The sequence below is a fragment of the Cupressus sempervirens genome, chromosome 8 (genome assembly GCF_028749045.1).
Source record: "Cupressus sempervirens isolate cs-2001-9-10 chromosome 8, ASM2874904v1, whole genome shotgun sequence".
Classification (NCBI taxonomy): Eukaryota; Viridiplantae; Streptophyta; class Pinopsida; order Cupressales; family Cupressaceae; genus Cupressus; species Cupressus sempervirens.
In genome coordinates this window covers 845,572,307-845,588,700 of record NC_143125.1, presented here as the reverse complement: position 1 = coordinate 845,588,700, position 16,394 = coordinate 845,572,307, and the positions used below count along the sequence as shown (strand labels likewise).

The 16,394-nt window shown below is 34.2% G+C and overlaps 1 pseudogene; it reads right to left on the bottom strand.

The window, feature by feature from the left end:
• Nucleotides 1-271: 271 nt before the first annotated feature.
• LOC149545065 (serine--tRNA ligase, chloroplastic/mitochondrial-like) lies at nucleotides 272-13,295 on the bottom strand (annotated as a pseudogene).
• Between the last annotated feature and the right edge of the window lie 3,099 nt (nucleotides 13,296-16,394).

The following is a 16,394-nucleotide window of genomic DNA, read 5'->3' as shown; positions in this document are numbered from 1 at the left end:
TTTAAGACACCTACCTACAACTTATCCCAATAAATGTATAGTCAACCTACCATTTGAGGATTACTAAGGTCAAGAAAGATGAGTACTAAAATGTATGAGGTGGAAAACATTTCATACACTCAGTAGCTAAATCTGAGGTCCTGCTCAGAAACAATGGTTCAAAAAACTATCACAAAATTATCTTCACATGTACAAACTGCAATGGTGGCAATTGGGTTTTCCCTTTCTTGGGCTTGATAGCCACTAAAAGAGTTGATTCTACACTTATAGGTCAAAATCGAATATTAAGTTGATGACTTTGGTAACCTGTGTAGTTTGATGCACTGGATATCTGAAAATAAGAAAATTTGTATAATTATTATATGGATATTTGTAGAGGCATTTTTTTCCTATCTACCAATCAAATATTGTCCTTGTTGAATTTCATTACAATTTAGGGTATACCTCACCATACAGCCCTAGACCTAGCATCCATGCCTCCACATCATACTTTTGGTATACTGTTGTACCTAAGTCTTCAAAAGGCATGTCTAGAGTCCTGCTTAAAACCAAAAATTGTAAAACAAAAAAACTATGTTATATAATCAATTAAACAGCCAAAGATTTCCAACTCACTTGAAGTGTAATCCAAGTGAAGAAAAGAGATCTTCCTCAATGCTAATTAGCTCCTCAAGGAATAATTTACTTTCCTCTGGATGACATATCAAAAACATTTCAACCTTACTAAACTGATGGACACGGTACAGACCCCTACCCAACAACCCAAAAAAAAAAGCTATACTTTAGGCAATAGAAATTTAATAAAAACTTAGTTCACTAATCACTCACCAGAAGGAGCTGAAAAAGCTATATAACATAGATCTATTATTGTTAGTTATGAGTCATTTCAAGCAACAAAGTAGTGTGCAACCATGGTATCTTTTCATCATTATGGCTTGGAGTCTCAATCATCTATCACCAATATTCTATTTGTGGATAGTGGGCACAACTTAGTATATAAAGAAATAAGAAAGAAGGCATAAAACATAGTATGTCTAATTACAAAAATAATTGTTTTCCCTAAAATTGAATGACTCATATATCCAGACAGGTTAAGGGAAAGTGATGAATGAAGAAATCCTCTTGCACTTTTAACTAGTTATAATTGCAAGAGAGGATCTGGTTCAAACTCAATGAATGCACCTACCATGTAACTATAAGAGAGTTGGAACACACTGGCACTTTCCTCCAAGCACTACTATTTTAGTCTAGTGGAATAGAGGGAAGTGAATGGAATCATGAAGTTTCACTTCATAGGCTAAGAATCCATTTCCATTGCCTTTGTCCACACATTAAAGAAGCTACGGGGGAACCATGTATGGGGGATGAGCTCATAATGACATGCACACAATGATGTAACCATAAAAAATTCTACCCCACTACAAGATAATAAGTCATGGTAGAAAAAAAAAGAATAACAATTCAGACCAAAATGATTGCATTAGTGTATAACAATTAATGCCTTATTCTTGAGGTTTCTATTTACAATGCAAGTGATACAAGGAGTGTCTTTCATAAATGTTCCCTTTCTATGATAGCATTAGTGTCATTTTAAGGACCAATAGTTGTCAATTTAAACCTAACCATTGCATTTAAAGATGTATAGTCATCTGATAAAATACCTTAGCCAACAATTAAAATAATAAAAATAGTCAGCACAACATGTATTAACATAACAAAGGTCACTCTTGAAATTGAGTGAATATTTTTGACAGCCTTAATGACCAATGAAATACACACGTTAGAGGGATATACTCCCCAAATAATCAGCTCAAAGCTTAACTTGAAAACAAAGATTATTGACACTCATCAAAAAGTACTACCAACCTCCATTAAAGTTTACATGTAAGGGTTCATGAAGAGGGAATCAAGTCCCTTACAAGAGCTAGGGACCTCAACCTATCCTACCAAGAGAGATCAAACCTTTAGCCAGGGAGGTTTATTGACATTTACTGACTTGAAAGCATGTTCTACTTTCCAATATGAAATACAGTTTCTTTTGAGCATGCATTTGTTTTCAACTTGACATAGTTGCAAGGTATTAGTAGAATATAAGCTGACCATACATTTTATGTGGTATTATACAAATCAAAGTACTCAAGAAATTGTTGATTTTACATGTTCAATGGTCTCCATTATGTAGATAATAATGATTTTACCAAAAAATTTGCACACCATTCCACATAGCGTTATCAATCCTAAGCAGCATTAATGAGTATCTTGTAATATACTGAATCTAAACATTGGCCCTTTCAAGAACCTCAAACAACATTTATTATTAGAATGGAGTGCATACAGATTATAGACATTTTGTTTAGTTGAAACCAATCATTGGTCAATATTTTGACCAATACTTGAAAGTTTTCAACCAAAAATTGGTCAAAAATTTGACCAATTCTTGGCAGAACTTGTACCAACATTTTTGAAAGGTTTGGACCAGACCAAAAAAAATTTGACCAATGGGTTGGTTGAACTTGGTAGAGATTTGGTCAAAAATTGGGCCAATTGTTTTACCAATAATGGTTCAAAAATGACCTCAAATGTACTAGTGAACCATGGAAGCCTTCATAGCCATAGCCATCACCAAGAAGTCCATGTAAACAAGCATTAATCCACACATCCCATGCCATGCTTCCAACCTTCACAAATTCTCCCTTAGCTAACCTGTCAAGCCTTGTCCTGTTCGACTCTTGCCTTTTTCACTCTTTCTCTACAACAACAACTTTTGTGGCTACTTATATAGTATCAAGTCTCACAAAACCACTAAGTGGTACTACATAAACCATGTGCTACCTAACCCACTGACCCCACATTTAATATTGGGCATTTAATTCTTTTCCCCAATATTAATAGTTTTTTCATATTTCAAGAAACGCATGTTGGATGGAATAGATTACCTTTTGTTTAATGCAATCATAGTTTCGAACGTTGATGTAATGCAATAAAAACTAATATAGAAGAAAACATGTGCACTTCCATTTACTCAAGAGAGTGACACTTCCATAAAAAAAATGCAATCATACCTTGTTGCATAGCCTGTAGCACCATCCTCTGTGCGAAATCAATGTGAAAAAGCAACATGTTTTATTAGCAAGAGTGTGTCAGCTACAATGAGATCCATGTACATTCCCCCTACTGGGATCTCTTAGGTTCCTGCTAAACACTGGTCCATTCCATATGTAGAATATACTTGCTCAATAAAAAATTAGTACATCTATATCATGGTGGTTCAAATTTTCAAATGCACCATCTTATCTTTAAACCTTTGATCTTCTTGTAACTCCAACGATTTATGACTTGAAACTTGGAACATATAGAAAGGGCAACTAAGAAAATAAATTATTAATGATAGAAATTGTTCTATCAATCAAATTTTGTATCATAAAAGGACTTAACACCTGGGTATTCTCTGCCCAGGGTTGAAAGCCACACTTTTCAAGAACAAATGCCCAAACAATATCAGGGGTAGTCAAAGGCACATATCCTCTTCTTGTGAATTCTGACAAAGCCCAGTTAATGAGTCCCATCTCCAATAAAATAGCCTCATTTTTTAGGTAATAGAACTTTGAGCCACTAACCTGCACCATAAATACATGGTCAGCAAAAGTTCCATTTTCTTTCTAACCTATTGCTAGATATTTGAGATAACCACTCCTATTAGAAACTACATGATTAAAAATCTTTATAGGGAACAAAAATTTTAGACCAAAATTTTTGACCATCTATTAAAATATTTTAGATTGGTCAAAATTTGCAAGGAGAAATAGCTTTTTTTTAAAAATCCATGCTCTTGTTGGTCAAAATTTTGACCAACACGGGCTTCATATGTTAAAATGTAAAAAGGTCAATTTTGTGCCCTACTTCACTGTTATGAGAAACTTCTACAAAAATGTGAGAGGGACACTCAAGAATTGGGAATCTACTATGTATGGTCATTATGGATGAGCCAAAATATGGTAAGGGTAGAGATGATGGTTTGCTTTTCTAATGTTGGGATCTCTTATGGTTGTTTCAATGCTAATTTTTGTGGCTATACTAGACATTGTTGTTCCATCTATTTTGCTTAGGGTTTTCAAATCATTCCATGGATTGAAGGTGGACTGGAATACCTATAGTTTTTTTCTTCTTTGGTTGACATTCCTTTCATTTCTCTAATTTAGTCCATCATTATAATCTGCAAGTTTGCCTCTGTATTTCTCCTGCAAGTCCTCACAATTGATTTCTTTTTGTATTCTGCTAAAAAAAAACTGAACATTTTGGAGCCCATTTTGGGACTATAAAAGGCTTCAAATTTAATTTGCTAAAAATTTGGGAAAAATAGTTTTTGGACAAGGTTTAATGATTATTGAGATACTCTAAATGATTTATAGCTTCATCGAAGGGCTTGACTTCTTGACAAATTCAGATACAACTAACAAAGTCCCGACTTTAGATTCCAAAAACTTCCAAATTCCTTTCAAGCTTCAACATTTTGTATGTTATCAAAATAGGGTTACAACAATATCAAGATCTAAAACTCAAAAATAGTCATGCCCAAAAATAAAGTAAGGGGCTATACACATTAAAAAAAACCTGCTTTGGAGATGTAAAACATATCCACTGACAATTCTACCATAATTGTAGGCATCATTGGTCATTTAAATATGTTAGACTCAAAATATTGCAATGGCCTGTGTGCTAGTCTTAGCCTAAAATAATTAATATTCTAAAGCTACCATCATGCACTATCACAAAGAACTAAAAAATAATTCTTTTGAATCCATACGTGCATTCGTAAGGACGATCAAGGCTTAAGTTTGGGCTTAGCTTTATCTTTTCGCTTGAGAATTCTTCATCTAGTTATTTATTTTACAGTTTTTTAGCATTGTGTTTGGTATGAAAAGAATTTAGTTGGAGTTCCCTACAAGTTAATTCTTTGATTCTCTTTTCTTTGGTATCAAATTAGTTCTGAATGGCTTTGGTTGACTCATTTAGGTGTTTAAGTTTGCTATCTTCCACAATATTGTCTTCTTGAATAGCTCTGAGTTGATTCTTTATAAGAAGCTTGAATAGGCTTGAATGCTTCCACAATGCCATCAAATCAGTTAAGCCTTACATTTCCTTAACTATTATTCCTCTTTTGGAGACAAGCTTATTGTGCTTTATTAGGTTACTACTCTGAGTTGATTCGGGCAGGCATTTTCTTCGTAATCAATGTTCACATCCAATCTCCATTCGAATTATCTTGATAGTAAGGACCATTTCAAAATCTATATCAATAGCATATATATGAATAGTTTGAACACCTAGTTTATTATTAAATTTTAAGGCAGTAATGTAATCCCCATGGCTCCATTTCTCAGGATAGGCAACTTCTGCTAGTATTCACTTAATTAGAGAGGCAAGGGAGGACATGAAAGGGAATATCTACTAAAGTGGGAACAACATTGGTTGCGTTCTCATGGAATTTGAATTAGGACACAAGTGTTTCTTGAATACATTTCTTGGTTACATTCAATAGAGGGCTGGATTGGTACACTTGAAGCAGATGCTATATTACAAAAATGATAGAAGCAAACAGTTTTGCATATGAGTGAAAAAATTTCAACCATTTGGTAGAACACCTTTCTAGAGTCCATGCAAGGTGCAGAGAAATTGTTGTACTTTTAAGTCCATTTTACACTTTGTTGATGTAGAATAAAAATATTGTAGAGTCGTGGCACTTCAACAGATGTGTGGTCATGCACAAAATCTTTAGCTGCTACTGCCAAGAACATAATTTGATGCTACAGGTTCTCACTAATTCAAAACTGTGATATGGATGATTGTGGGTTTTGTGCCAACTCCCATGGCTTCAGAGCTTAAACTGGTAGATGTTTCTATATAACCCCAATTTCATTTTACACACAAGTTTGATCATATACTTTTATGGGTACTTTCTCATGATGACTGTTAGGTTTTTCAATAGGACAAAGAATGAAATAGAGATTACAGGATCTTTTTAATGATAAATTAAATTATTTACTACTTATATCCAATTTACTCTGAGTTTTGGCTAGTTTCTCTATTCAAAATGTATTTATCATTGTTTAGATCTTGTTCATATGAAAGCATAAGCTTAAAAAATATTAAATTTTTATATTTGATAGTCCTGAAGTTGCTACTATTTTTATCTAAGTGGCCTCTGACCATAGGATGAAAGTACTAGCTTCAAGAATTCTAAGAAGTTGAACAATACCTGAGAGCTTAATTTTAAAGAGGATATAAGGCTCGCCATTAGCACTGATTTGTTATGGTATGGGATAATTTGGAGGGACTCATATATGAAAAAAATCAATTTCATAAACTATACGTAGGGTAGCTCCCAAGTCATAACAAACTGTACGAGTAACTTTATTCTTGCAGCGGTTCCCCCTTTTTGATGCTGATGATATGACCAGGCTTTGATGTGTATCTTAAATGCTTTATGATTGATGTCAAGAAATCTCTTGAAGTATGGAGAAACTTTGGAAATGTAAAAAATATTCAAATTATAAGAAATATATAGGAAAGATAGCTACAAGTTGAATAAAGCACGAGCAAGTTTGGTCTTGCAGTAAACTTGCTTTAGAATGCTGATGACATTATTATGCTCTAGGTTGCAATGTAATGGTTTATGGCCCATGTCAAGAAACCTCTTGAAGTATACAAGTGATTAAAGTGAGAACATAAATTTTTGTATACACTATATATGAGAGTATTATTTTTCTTATTACTATATGGTAGGCAGGCAAAGGAGAGGAATATGATTTCTAAGAAGAGCCTTAATTTGATATTAATATTAACAAAATATCAATTTCCAGAGTGTAATATTTTTCCAAGAAGCCTTTAACCATCTTTGCGTGACTTTGAACTCCTTTTATTTTCTTTTAAATATTGCAATGAACAAATTGTGCACAACATGGTAGTCTTGCTTTGAAAAAGACTGGAAATGAAAGTGTCCCCTCACTGCATCTTAAAAGAAATATTTTATAAAGTAAATTTAGAAAAAGGGAAAAAATGGTGTGGATTTTCATATAAGCAATATTGTTGTGAAGTATTGAATTGTATTTATTGAGACAAATATCATGAGTAGTAGGGGTAAAGCACAAACGCTTCTTTAGAGGTCACTCATGCTAGCATTGTTGTTTCTTGAATGTATGCATTGTTGGGTGTTTTAAAATGTACTAAAACTACTAAGCGACAGAATGCTTAATACCAAGATGACAACACATACACAATCTAAAGACTAGCCAATTCTTATTAACAATTGCATATGCAAAGTACTTGGACCCAACTTCAACAAAACCATAGATGGTTTTCTACTCTTTTGGCTTTACAAAACTAGGGTGGGTATACCCAGGGATGATTCACAACTAGAAAAGACCATATGAGGATTATTTTAGTTTCATTCTGATTCTCATCTCAAATCCTCAAATACATACATAATTCATAACAATTTGCTAAATACATCCCACATAACATATATGGCCAAAATTTCTTCTATAGATCTACAGATGTTCTTAACAATATTGGCTAACTGAAGCTAAAACATTCCATGTAGACAAGTATTGGCCAGCCTTTGAAGATCTACAGGAAATAAAAGTAAAATTTGATTTGATGCTGCATTTTGATAACCATTTATGATATATTTCTCTTTTACCTGAATCAATTTGATCAGTGTCTAATCAATTGTGGTTCAGAGTCTATAGCAAATTCTTAGATCTAATTCGTTGCCTTACAAAAAATTCTATGAGCAATTCTTATCAGAATTCATCATTCAAAATCTTTTCCATTACTAAAGAAACCTCATCACATTCATCAAAGCTTTTATTTAATCCATTGAATTAATAGCAGTGATAAAGAGATATACAATCTAACTAGATTGCACTCAATTGCACAAGCCTTTACATATACAATATCAAGATAACCATGCAACTAGAAGGAGACAAGATTCAAAAAGAACTGATATGGGGATAGTTCACAATTTTTATTCATTTTCTTTGAAAATGGTATACCATTTACAATAAACTCAGAATGACCTTTAGAAAAAGACACAGTTCATTCTATATTCATGTATTCTCAGAGAATTGACAGAAAAAATACATCATGGATTTGCTTTCAAAATTTTGGACCAAAGACAGACTAAGCATATTACTTAGAAAAATAGAATCGGGACCATTCTTTAGCCTTGGAATCTCACTTAAATAGTGTGAGATGCAACAAGCTTCAGGCTAAAAGAAAGTGACATGTGTCTTCTAAAAGATACTAAAAAATGTCTACCACAAAAGACAAAAGAAAACAATAGAAAAGCTATTACATTGAACATTCCTTGGTGGGTCCCTTTCTGTTATGCTTCTCGGTTGTTGAAACAAAAGAATATGATCCGATTCTTCATTTATTCTTCATCCTCAGAGTAAGTGGCCATAAGGTTAAAAAGTGATGTATCATCTTCAACTACCTACAAACTTACTTTGTTTTGGGGATTTTCCATGTCTTCATTACTGATTATGAGGGTAACGTTTACTTTTGCATCTTCCTCCTCATCATCTTCTAACATTTGTACTAAAAACTAATTTTTCCACTCATTATAAATAACATCATCTGGCCAATTAAAATTTAGAGCCTCTCTTTGTATAATTACTAAAGAATTTTCCAATTCCTCTAAATCATCAAGCTCTTTTCCAATGGCATTATAGAATAACTATATCTTTAACAACTCTTCGTTTGTTCTTGCCCAAAACCAGTGACTAGTTTCATTCATGATATTCTTGATCCTTTCATGAAATATTTCATCTAACTCTTTTTTCCACTTTTCTTTTTCCTTTATTGTGTCAATAGATTCTAAAGCACAAGGAAATAAAATGAAATTTTCAGAAATATATTTGGAAAAAAAATGTGTTAATATTTTTTGCAAAGAATCCCTCTTATCACCAAAATCTCCTAGCTTATTTAATAAATCAAAAAATTTCTCTACTTGATGACAAGGCATTTGGACAGCAAATATACACTTGAATGTGATATCATTGTTTCTCTCCCTCCACTTCTATGCTAGAGAAGTTAGTTTAACCTCATCTCTGCTCAACTCATCCATGAGAGCTATAACTCTTGTCAACTGATCAAAGAAAGTTGACCATTGTATTTTATCCCTTAAATACATCACACCCTGCTTCAATTTTCCTTCATATTGATTCTTTAATTCTACCTGCAACTCATATAATTTGGATTTTTCTTCTTCAAAGTCCTCTGCATTATAGAATTAAGGTCTTTTAGGGGCGTCTGGTATTTCAATAATAGGGGTTTCTCAAACAAGTGATTATGAAGGGTAGGTCACCCTATGTGCACTAGATTCTCCTACTTTTCTCTTCCCAAGTATCTTCTCCATTTGAGACATTTTGTTTTCTAGTGACTGTATCTGTATTCCCCTTTCCTCATATGCTTTTAAAACTTATTCAAATCTAGCATTGAGTTGGGTAAATCTATCCACTTCCTTGCCAGATACAACACCACCAAATTTCAGCACTTCTAAGGCCATCCCCATTATTTGCTTAATGCTTACTTCACTAGCCCTGTATACTATCAATGTACCAGTAGTTTCTACAGTAGAGATTTCCTGCATCCTACTTTTATCCCTTTCCTCAATTGACCAAATTACAAGGGCTTGGTGATCATCACTAAATTTAACTCCTCTATGAGCTTGTAAAATTTCTTCCTTAGTTTGTAACTAGCCATCCTTTTGTTTTCTCATTGAATCAAAAACCATAGCATTCACAATATCCCATTCAGGTAAGATAAGAACTCCTAACTGTTTAACTAATTGCCTCCCAGCCTCATGTGTAAATTGGGCAAAATCATTCTAAAATTTAGATTTCACCTCTTCTTTGATAACAGAGTCTAGTTTATCTAGTTGTTTTGCTTTTATTTTGTTACAAGTATTTTCAAAATTGCCTATATTTAGCCTCCACAAAAATTGTGCAAATGCTCTAGACTTCACAAAGTTCTCATCATTTACAAACCTCTCAGAGGCTTGGGAAACTATAGGATCAATTTCCTTACCTTTATAGTCAGCAAGAGTAAGATGCAAGGAAGGTGTAGGGGGTTCTTGTGGTTCCCCAATCTCCAGACCTGTTGAAGTAACAATTATATCCCCTTCTCCTCCAATTTGTCTTAATTGTTCCCCTAAAGATGCTTCATCATTTACTAGTTGTAGATGGACTTCCTGGTCTTTTTCCTTGATGAGGAGGACCTTGTTGCACACTCTGAATCATTACATAACCTACCCTTTTCTGCAAGGTATATTTGCCAGGAGCTACTATGTTTTTACTATTAATCCTTTTCTGCACTTCTACAGCCTTGTCTGGGTATGCCTTAATATATGTAGCCCTTTTTTCATTCATAGCTTGTGTTATCTCAACAAAATTATTCATCAAGGCCTGCATCTTGGTTCCCCAGTATTTCTTTTCTTTCAATGAGTCATAGTGGGGGTCAAAAGCATTAATGAATTCAAGAGTTTTGCTAAACACCATCCACTTTTCTTTTCTCAATTCTTGTTCTTGTAAGGTGCAAATGTTTCTAATCACATCTTCAGGATAATACACTTGTTAGACCATGTGAGAAGGTTTTATTCTCTCCCTGAAGATATCATAGAAACCTTCAGGATCAATAAATCTGGCATGAGATTCTGCCACGTTATATTTGTCTAAAAACAAGTTTAGGTGTTTCCAACCTTTCCTCACAAAAACAAAATCATGGGCCACCGTGACAATTTGAAAAAATGTACCCTTCTTGGTAAACTCCCTCTCATCTATGGTACTTATCTGCCATAACAACTTAGCAACTCCTATCTTCGACGGCACATGAAACGATAGCACATGAGGTTTTCCCAAAAAACCATACACTCTTATTACTCTTGAAACATTTTAGGGAATTATATCCCCCCAGTTATGACTGACAAGTAGCCCTTTGGCATAGTCCTTGGGCCTGACCAATTCTAACAATGTTTGTGAGATTCTAGGGCTATCTCCTCTTAAAAGCAGTCTAAGCTTTGATGCAAAATACCTATCAGACCTCACATAACTAGCACCTATGGCTTCGGAGGCCATATCCACACTCCATAACTATACTGGATTCTTCTCCCTATCCCTAGTTGTTTCCAATTCCATACCTGTGGAGAAAAAGGAAAATCCCTTGTACAAGCACATATACATAAGCAATGAATACCAATAGAATGGTTTATTTACTTTTCCTTTTGCTATCCCAACCAAACCATTGTGAATTTCTTTTGCAAGAAATGTTGCAAACTCTAGGATGGGGCTCATTCCAAATTGAAAAGTTTGTGCCATGACAAGGACAATTGGGACTCGAATTTGTTCTACCTCATCTATTCCAAAAATCTTACAAAGGGAAACATATAATGCCTTAGCCCTGATGTTAAAATGTCTTTTTAATAGTGGCTTTGGTGTGCTGATAGTAATTACAGACAAATTACCAACCTTAGCAGCATGCTCCTGCAATAGCCCTCTTTTCAAGTAGACTTTTTGTGCATTATACCTTGCTTGTAGGTTATCCATGTCAATGGTTTCATGCACAACATGGTTAGGGTTAAGATTGAAAACTTCTCTAATCAGTTCAGGGAAAACCCTAAAGAGGTTTACTCCAGCATCATTCTTTATCCACCCTGTAATTGGGTCATACTTCTTGGCCAAATCCATTAATAAATCACTGTCGAAGAAAACTGTAGGGACTGTCAACTTTCCAATATCAAACTCCCAAACATTGCTCAGAGGATTATCCAATTTTTTCTCTGAAAACCACTTTTTGAATAATTCCAAACCTCCCATAGATACCTGAGCATCTTGTACCTAATTGGCGTTGTCATAAAAACCCTCTGCTATAGCTACTCTAGGGTTTTTAGGAATTAACTCTCTCCCTTTAGTTATCTCATGTACTAACAAAGGAAATTGTTCTAGAAAATCATCATGCACACCCCTTTTTGAATATTCAGTTTTCCTAGAAAAATCCTTTCTTGAAGGCATCTTTAAGAGTTCAGAGAATTTGTAACAGCAAATTATTATTTCTACTAGTTATAGATCATTTACTCGCTAGATTTTCCCTCCTTTCTCTGCTATGTCTTTTGCCTATTACGCTGAAACCCTTGAAAAATTCTATGCCCTAGCTCTAGAAATCCTCTCATACTGCAAAAATTTGTAACTATGCTTCAACAAAAGCAAATTAGTGTGCTATATCAGAATATTTAGGTCACATGAAGGAAGCTCTATTTCATTTTTATTTCGGCAACTGCTATTTTCAAGTTGTATCTTGAATTTGAATTCTACCTGTTGATCTCCCATGCATCGGATGACTTCATTTAAAAAACAAGAAGCCTTTTAAAACTTTAGGATCCTCGGACACATGTTGGAAACCTGCTTGCCTGCATTATTCAAAACCCTTGCATCTTGATAATGCGAGAATGCGGGCACCATCGATTTTAATCTGATCAACGATGAATTAAGATTTCTTTATTTGGTGGCCCACTAGATCAACTTGACCAATGAGAACTTGCTCTTTTTTCCATGTGCTTCTGATAGCAATTAAAGTTTTCACGCCCATGACATTGCCATTTCTGACTTGGCATACCTGTCTCCCACCACCAATGGCATGTTCTATTTCTTTTAGTCTTTTCCAATGTGTCATGACTCAGCATAATTCTTAAAGCTTTGTCCTGGTCCCACCATCGCCGCTTGCCTGCATTATTTAAAGATCGCACATTTTGATAACGTGAGAATGCGGCAACCGTTGATCTCACTTTAATCAACGGTGATCAAAAACATGTAATGACTGTGCATTCATTCAATCTGAATGGATCAATGAAAATTTTTCTCTCCATTCCATGTCATTTGACAATTGCCATGGAGGATACACCGTAATTACCTTTCTACAAAAGGTGGGCCCATGATGTCACCATTTCCATGTGTCATGAGCCCACTTTCTCGCATTATTTAAAGATCGCACATTTTGATAATGCAAGAATGTGGGAATCGTAGATCTAAACTAGATCCATGGTTGATGCATATTGATCATAAGGTGAAGCTTTATTGATTTAGACCATCAATGACAATACAGGAAAATAAAACATGTCCTGGCAAATCTGACAAATCTACAAAAGTGTCCTGACCCATGCTGACATACCAGACCTTTTGTGGTGCACTGTATCTCAAAAACCATCTGGGGCTACTTGTCACAAATATGCTTCCCCGCATTATTTAAAAACCTAGCACTTTGATAATGCGAGAATGCGAGAACCATAAATCTAAACTAAAATCAATGGTGTTGCAAAACATTTCAACTTGGCATCCTTTTTGTAATAAAATATCCAATTAGAGTGCATAAATTGTTTATCATAAGGAATAAAGGTATTCTGATGTAAACAAATATTTAAGATAAAATACCACACCAAAATGGTTTTGAAACAATAACCTTTTTGAAAATTTTCAAAACTCGGGCAACACAAAATGAAGGTATAAGGGTTTTTCATGCACTTAGGGCCTTTTTGTGGATAATTTAGAGCCAAACCTTGAGAAATTGAAAGGAAGATACAACTTACATAACAGGGCATAATTAGGGTAACCTGACTGTTTTCAGGATTTCACAAAATAAAACCCTAATCTGCAAGACTAAAAAAAAAATTAATTGATTTTTTACCCCAAACATCAAAATATTTCTATATTGTGAAAAATCACACAAACATGCATATCCATTGAGTTTTGCTCTCAATCAAAACTACTTGGTTTGCTAGCTTCTTTGTAGAAGGGTCAGCAACTGGTGTCTTGTGAACCATTCCTTGTAACTTCTTGGTATGTTACTACTTTGGCTAAAGCATATTAAACCATTGAATTTTTCCTGCAATCAAGCCCCCTTAGCTTGTTGCCTATTTGTAAAATGTTTAGTGAGGGTGTTATACCCATTTATATTAAGTGAAACCCAGTTGAAACAAAAAATCAAAACCTTCAACAAGGTATGTGCCTTATTGCAGAATTGCAAGGTTATTATGTGGGATTTGATGTAATAAGACCCTGTGAAGGTCCTTTTTGATATGTTTGTAATCATTAAAGTTCAAGTTGTAAGCCATTCTTGGCATCAAGATGAACGGACAAGAGTCATTTATGTAATGTAGTAAAATGTCATGGGCAAAGGGAGTCCTAGAATGTACTAGGTTGAATGGGGTCAAAGAGTCATAAAATGCATATCAAATGGAAATAAATGCAATGTAATTTGAAAATATGTCAAAATGTTGCCAAACAAGCCACATATGGCACTATGGTAGAGTCATGGGTTTAAGTGAAGGTTTATGAGTCTTTTAAGCATTATAAAGGTCAATTAGTCTCAAAAATGTCACAAGAATTGAGTCCTAAAGCTCGAGGTTATCATAAAGGACTGTTATTAAAGATATTAAAAATTGTTCTAAACTGTCCCAAGATACTTAAAGGGAATTTGGTTGGTTTTAGGGTGTTAGGAAATTTGAAAAAGGAAAAAAATAATCTTATATGAACATGATAGATGAATGTGTAAAGGTGTTGAGGAGATTTCAATGTGATAGCCCTGGAAAATCAATAAAAAAACTCTGTATTTTGCTGTTAAAACTGTCACAGAACAATGACTATGCAATTTGGTTGTTTTTAATTGGTGCAACCTTTATTTCACTTCAAATATTTTCTTTGAATATGAAAATGATTGAGAAGGTTATTTTTTAAGTTGATTTTATTTGTGAAAAATCATTTGTAAAGGATTTTGCATAGGTAATAAGAGATTGTCATTGTCAAATGACAGAACTTGACTGTCTAATGAAAACTCAATGAATTTGACCCTTCTCACTGTTGTATTATATATGTAACTCATGGAAGAGGGGTTGCTAATGTATTATGCACCTATTTGATATGATTTTGTGCAGAGAAATGTAGAGAGATTAGAGACAAAGATCTTTAAATGTGACAGGGTGTTGTTTAAGGGTCACTAGGTGAATGGGATAGTTATGAGTTGGGAGATTCCATCCACATGAGGGTTATATTTTCTTGCATGGAAGGTCAGTATTGGACCAAGAGAAGGTTTTGGATCCATTGTAAGGATCAAGAAGTGCTTGGAAGGGTTTATGTTCCAAAGAATTTCAACATCCAACGTTTATAGATGTTTGAGTCCTAAATTCACGTCCCTTGATGTTAACCCAAATGGTCTAAGGATTAAGTTTTTTTAAATTGTACAACCACCATGAGGCCAAACTTGCATAAGCTAATTGATTTGTAATTAAGTGAAATATGAATTCTTCTTTTGACCCTTAGGCCAACCCACTTAGGCCTATTTTCCAACAAATTTAAATTGCAATTATTTCATGGCTGAAATTGTAATGATCTTAGGCTCACGAGTTTTTGAGATTTACCCATCTTTTGAGCTCACATGTTCTTAATTGAAGATTGCATTAATATGTTTCAATATTTTAGTCATCTTCATGTTCCAATTTATTTGCAATTATATTTTCCTGTGAAGAAAGATCACGCCTAACAATATGAACCCAAAACAAAATAATGAGACAGAGGCTGTGTTGTGGGCTCAGTTTCAAAGAAAATCTGATAAATGTTATTGTCCTTGCAAAAACTGTAAGGGCTTAAAGAATCAAATAATTCTAATCACAACAGCCCAAATTCATTGTAGGGAATATGGTCATGTTGAAGGGGGCCATGATTTTTGTTCATTGTTGAATGTGGATTTCCTACTGGAGGAACATGGAGGTGTGAATATCCAAGCTAAGGATAAAACTTCCATGGAAGAAGATGATAATGTGCCAGAGGACATGATAGAAGAGGATGGTATTCGGGTAGGTGATGAAGAGGCTCACAATGATGGTACTAGCGAATTTGATGATAATGATGAAGATGTTCTTGACATACCTTTACTTGAGAAGGCACACACGCCCTTATACAAAGACTCCCAAACAACTCTACTGTTGGCTATAATGTTGTTGGTGAACTTAAAGGTTATGAATAGTATATCCAATGTAGTAATGTCACGTATGCTAAGGTATGTCATTTTTGTCATCTTCAATGTTAGCATACAATTACTATTCATTATATTAACAATGCATATTTGTTGTTGTAGGTTGATTAGTGAGTTTTTGTTACCACCATCAAACATTTTGCCTCATTCATACCGAGAATTATCTAACATTATGGATCAGATTGGAATGAAGCATTAGAAAATACATGCATGTCCCAATGATCACATTCTATATCATAAACAACATGAATTTGCAATAGAATGCCCTAATTGTCATGTTATTAGATATCGGTCAAATCAAATAACAAAAAAAG